Source organism: Globicephala melas, chromosome 4, assembly GCF_963455315.2.
Source record: "Globicephala melas chromosome 4, mGloMel1.2, whole genome shotgun sequence".
Classification (NCBI taxonomy): Eukaryota; Metazoa; Chordata; class Mammalia; order Artiodactyla; family Delphinidae; genus Globicephala; species Globicephala melas.
In genome coordinates this window covers 66,149,574-66,155,766 of record NC_083317.1, presented here as the reverse complement: position 1 = coordinate 66,155,766, position 6,193 = coordinate 66,149,574, and the positions used below count along the sequence as shown (strand labels likewise).

The 6,193-nt window shown below is 40.6% G+C and overlaps 1 pseudogene; it reads left to right on the top strand.

Moving 5' to 3' along the window:
* The first annotated feature begins 1,271 nt into the window (after positions 1 to 1,271).
* On the top strand, positions 1,272 to 4,228 carry LOC115853171 (archaemetzincin-2 pseudogene; annotated as a pseudogene).
* The last annotated feature ends 1,965 nt before the right edge of the window (positions 4,229 to 6,193 follow it).

Here is a 6,193-nt window from a genome sequence, read left to right as displayed (position 1 = left end):
CCTATATGCCAATAAAATGGACAACCTGGAAGAAATGGACAAATTCTTAGAAAAGCACAACCTTCCAAGACTGAACCAGGAAGAAATAGAAAATATAAACAGACCAATCACAAGCACTGAAATTGAAACTGTGATTTTAAATCTTCAACAAACAAAAGCCCAGGACCAGACGGATTCACAGGCAAATTCTATGAAACATATAGAGAAGAGCTAACACCTATCCTTCTCAAACTCTCCCAAAATATAGCAGAGGGAGGAACACTCCCAAACTCATTCTACGAGGCCACCATCATCCTGATTCCAAAACAAGACAAAGATGTCACAAAAAAATAAGCCTACAGGCAAATATCTCTGATGAACATAGATGCAAAAATCCTCAACAAAATACTAGCAAACAGAATCCAACATCACATTAAAAGGATCATACACCATGATCAAGTGGGGTTTATCCCAGGAATGCAAGGATTCTTCAATATATGCAAATCAATCAATGTGATACACTATATTAACAAACTGAAGGATAAAAACCGTATGATAATCTCCATAGATGCAAAAAAAGCTTTTGAAAAAATTCAACACCGATTTATATAAAAACTCTCCAGAAAGTAGTCATAGAGGGAACCCACCTCAACATAATAAACACCATATATGACAAACCCACAGCCAACATCATTCTCAATGGTGAAAAACTGAAACCATTTCCTCTAAGATCAGGAACAAGACAAGGTTGCCCATTCTCACCACTATTATTCAACATAGTTTTGCAAGTTTTAGCCACAGCAATCAAAGAAGAAAAAGAAATAAAAGGAATCCAAATCGGAAAGAAGAAGTAAAGCTGTCACTGTTTGCAGATGACATGATGCTATACATAGAGAATCCTAAAGACGCTACCAGAAAACTACTAGAGCTAATCAATGAATTTGGTAAAGTTGTAGGATACAAAATTAATGCACAGAAATCTCTGGCATTCCTATATACTAATGATGAAAAATCTGAAAGAGAAATTAAGGAAACACTCCCATTTACCGTTGCAACAAAAAGAATAAAATACCTAGGAATAAACCTACCTAAGGAGACAAAAGACCTGTATGCAGAAAACTATAAGACACTGATGAAAGAAATTAAAGATGACACAAACAGATGGAGAGATATACTATGCTCTTGGATTGGAAGAATCAACATTGTGAAAGTGACTATACTACCCTAAGCAATCTACAGGTTCAACGCAATCCCTATCAAACTACCAATGGCATTTTCCACAGAACTAGAACAAAAAAATTCACAATTTGTATGGAAACAAAAAAGACCCCAAATATCCAAAACAATCTTGAGAAAGAAAAACGGAGCTGGAGGAATCAGACTCCTGGACTTCAGACTATACTACAAAGCTACAGTAATCAAGACAGTATGGTACTGGCACAAAAACAGAAATATAGATCAATGGAACAGGATAGAAAGCCCAGCGATAAACCCACACACGTATGGTCACCTTATCTTTGATAAGGGAGGCAAGAGTATACAGTGGAGAGAAGACAGCCTTTTCAATAAGTGGTGCTGGGAAAACTGGACAGCTACATGTAAAAGAATGAAATTAGAACACTTCCTAACACCATACACAAAAATAAACTCAAAATGGATTAAAGACCTAAATATAAGGCCAGACACTATAAAACTCTTAGAGAAAAACATAGGCAGAACACTCTATGACATAAATCACGGCAAGATCCTTTTTGACCCACCTCCTAGAGAAATGGAAATAAAAACAAAAATAAACAAATGGGACCTAATGAAACTTCAAAGCTTTTGCACAGCAAAGGAAACCATAAACAAGACGAAAAGACAACCTTCAGAATGGGAGAGAATATTTGCAAATGAAGCAACTGACAAAGGATTAATCTCCAAAATATACAAGCAGCTCATGAAGCTCAATATCAAAAAAACAAACAATCCAATCTAAATATGGGCGGAAGACCTAAACAGACATTTCTCCAAGGAAGATATACAGATTGCCAACAAACACATGAAAGGATGCTCAACATCATTAATCATTAGAGAAATGCAAATCAAAACCACAATGAGGTATCACCCGCACACCGGTCAGAAAGGCCATCATCAAAAAATCTACAGGCATTAAATGCTGGAGAGGGTTTAGTGAAAAGGGAACCCTCCTGCACTGTTGGTGGGAATTTAAATTTTAATTTAAATTAAATTGATACAGCCAGTATGGAGAACAGTATGGAGGTTCCTTAACTAAAAATAGAACTACCATACGACCCAGCAATCCCACTACTGGGCATATACCCTGAGAAAACCATAATTCAAAAAGAGACATGCAGCGCGAAGGGGCGGGGCACGGTGTCGGGCACAGGGCACAGCGCAGGGCAAGGCGCAGGGCGGGTGACGTCGACGCCCGGCGGGAAGACGGTGATGGCGTGAGGGTGACGGGGGTGAAGGCACCTGCACCACGCGCTCCTGCCCGGACCCAGACATGCCGGTTCTGGTGAGGCAGAAACTTGAGAGGAGCCGTCCTCTCCCTGAAGCCTCGTGGTGGAACAGCTGTCTGACCCGTTCAAAGGGAAGGATGAAATCTCTTCACACGCACGCGATGTGAATGGAAGAGGCCTGTCACTATGCGAACAGTACGGCACTCTGAACACAGACTAAAGACAGCTCTCATCTCAAAGAACCCAGCGCTTGTGTCACAGTATGAGAAGTTAGATGCTGGGGAAAAGCATCTGATGGACGAAGCCTTCCGGCCAAACAGTGATTCTTTGGACCCATTACTTTGCATTCGCAGTCAGACTGGATAACCTCCCATCCTGAGGCTCCCCAAGACTTTGAAGAGTTTTTCAATGATCCTTACAGAAAGACACCCTCTCCACAGAAGCATAGTATTTATATACAGTGCATTGGATTGCTAGGAAACACCAGAAGTATCAGTGAAGAATATGTGAAATGGCTCAAGGGCTACTGTGAAGCATTTTTCTATGGCTTGACGGTAAAACTCCTAGAACCAGTTCCTGTCTCTGCAACGAGATGTTCCTTTAGAATCAATGATAACACACAGAACCTACGGATTCATGCAGGGCAGATCCTGAAGTTCTTAAAAAAGAAGAAACCTGAAGATGCTTTTTGTGTTGTGGGAATAACAATGATCGATCTTTACCCAAGAGACTCCTGGAATTTTGTCTTTGGACAGGCATCCTTGACAGATGGTGTGGAGATATTCAGCTTTGCCAGGTGCGGCAGTGATTTTTACAGCTCACACTACAAAGGCAAACTGAAGAAGCTGCAGAAGAAATCTTCAAGTGACTACTCAGTGTTTGATAATTATTACGTTCCTGAAGTGACTAGTGTTTTGCTGCTTTGGTCCTGTAAGACTTTAACCCATGAGATTGGACATATCTATGGACTTCGGCACTGCCAATGGCTCGCATGCCTGACGCAAGGCTCCAACCACTTCGAAGAAGCTTACCAGCGTCCCCTCGACCTTTGCCCCATCTGTTTACGCAGAGTGCTATCGGCTTCCACCTTAAAGACAGATACAAAGGGACACGGGTTCCAGCCCTGGCCCGGGAAGATCCCACATGCCGCGGAGCAACTAAGCCCGTGCGCCACAACTACTGAGCCTGCACTCTAGAGCCCATGAGCCACAACTACTGAGCCCATGAGCCACAACTACTGAAGCCCGCGCACCTAGAGCCTGAGCTCCACAACAAGAGAAGCCACCGCAATGAGAAACCCATCCACAATGAAGAGTAACCCCTGCTTGCAGCAACTAGAGAAAGCCCACGGGCAGCAATGAAGACCCAACGCAGCCAAAAATAAATTAAATAAATAAATAATAAATTTACTTTAAAAAAAAGACATGCACCATAATATTCATTGCAGCACTATTTACAATAGCCAGACATGGAAGCAACCTAAGTGTCCATCAACAGATGAATGGATAAAGAAGATGTGGCACATATATACAATGGAATATTACTCGGCCATAAAAGGAAATGAAATTGAGTTATTTGCAGTGAGGTGGATGGACCTTGAGTCTCTCGTACAGAGTGAAGTAAGTCAGAAAGAGAAAAACAAATACCATATGCTAATACATATATATGGAACCTAAAAAAAACTGGTTCTGAAGAACCTATGGGCAGGACAGGAATAAAGACACAGATGTAGAGAATAGGCTTGAGGACACGGGAAGGGAGAAGGGTAAGCTGGGACGAAGTGAGAGAGTAGCACTGACATATATACACTACCAAGTAAAATAGATAGCTAGTGGGAAGCAGATGCATGGCACAGGGAGATCAGCTCGGTGCTTTGCAACCACCTAGAAGGGTGGGATAAGGAGGGTGGGAGGGAGATGCAAGAGGGAGGGGATATGGGGTATACATATGCATATAGCTGATTCACTTTGTTATACAGCAGAAACTAACACAACACTGTAAAGCAATTATACTCCAATAAAGATGTTAAAAAAAAAAGGCAAGAAATGAGAAATAAAAGAACAAAGCACAAGAGGACAGATAGGAGAGAAATAGCAAGTGTTAGACTTAAACTGTATCATTAACTATTAATTATTTTAAATGTCAATGGTCTATGATCCAATTAAAAGACAAAGTTTGTCAGAGCAAATAAAAACACAGAAACCAGCTAAATGCTATTAACCAGAGCCACACATTAGAGAGAAAGATGAGGAAGATTGAAAAATAAAAGGATGAGAAAAGATATCCTACCCAAATACTAATCAAAGTAAATCTTATGTTGTGAAATTAATATCAGACAAAGTAGATGTTGAGGTAAGCACTATTGCTAGAGGTTAAAGGGGATATTTCATAATTAAACATATTTTAAAACATTACCCATTTCTATCTTCCTTTCTTTTGTTAAGTGCTATAATTTTCTAATAATGGAATAACTATATTCAGGTAAGATGATGACTCCAAAATGCTGTGTCATTTCAAGCACAAAAATATGATGAAACTAATTTTTTTAAAAATTATTGCCCATCTATGCATGCCATTAGACTTTTAAGAGAGACACCTTTGAAAATGTTAGGACTATTACATTTGCTGATCACCAAAGATTTTATTTGTTCCTATATAGCATTAATGTGCAAAACTACTTATTGCATCTGTCCTGTTTAATAGTCTGCTTCCCTTTCCTCTTTATTCTTCTGAAGTCACGGGTAATGAATTCACTCAGAAAACAGGAGTGAGTTAGCACTCATCAGCTATTATGTGTCTTGATGAGAGTTCGGACATTACCTGTCTTTAAAAAAATAACTACTGTAGCTTCGCGTTCAGCTATTTTTTTCTGGACATGCATCTAGCTTCTAATATACCCTTAAACAGAAGGTAATAAATGTAAAGCTATAGAACTTTGTATAAATGTCAGGATCTGTGATTATTTTTCACCAAACTCAGAACGCCATCATTCAGAAACCACATATGATTCAGTGAGGTGCTTTTGCTCATAAAAACCATTTAGTTTCTCTCGGGGAGCTGTAGCCAGAGGAAGAGACACTCTCTAAACATTGAACCAGGAGCTGTTCAGGTAGAACACTGTGGAGGACACACAGAATGTGTCCATCGTTCAACAACTTCATTTGAATCAGAACCAGTAACAAAATAACAACAAAATGGAGGGGCCATCATTTCCAAGCTTTGATGTCTTATAAGCTGGTGGAGCTAAAATTTACTGTAACTGTAGGCACACTGAAACCGGGAGATCTGAGAAGGTGTGGCCACGGTGTAGGGCCCTCAGAGGAGGGAGTGGTTATCAAAACGCAGAGGAAGCATCCTGTGCAGAGAGGAGCTAAGACTTTTGGTTGGTGGAGCAGGAGAGAGCTGGGGAGGGGAGCAGAAAAACCTTTGCCTTACTCTCCTTCCTTTTTCACACCTCCTGCCAATAATCTCTACTGGCCAAACACAATGGGAAACCAGCAAGCAAGTTGGTGCAGCCTTTGTGGGAACAGAGTAAGATGGAGAAGTGTATAGAGGGGATCTGGAGGAGCACAGGGAAACTATCTGGCACGGGGGCTGTCACAACTGTCTAGATAAGAGACCACTTACTGAATTTGAATCTCAGCTCTGCCATAAACTGTGTGCTGTTTGACTTTGTGGAAGATGCTTAACTGCTCTGAGCCGCAGTGTCCTATTCTGTTAAAATGAGAGGAATATCCTTACCTCACAGA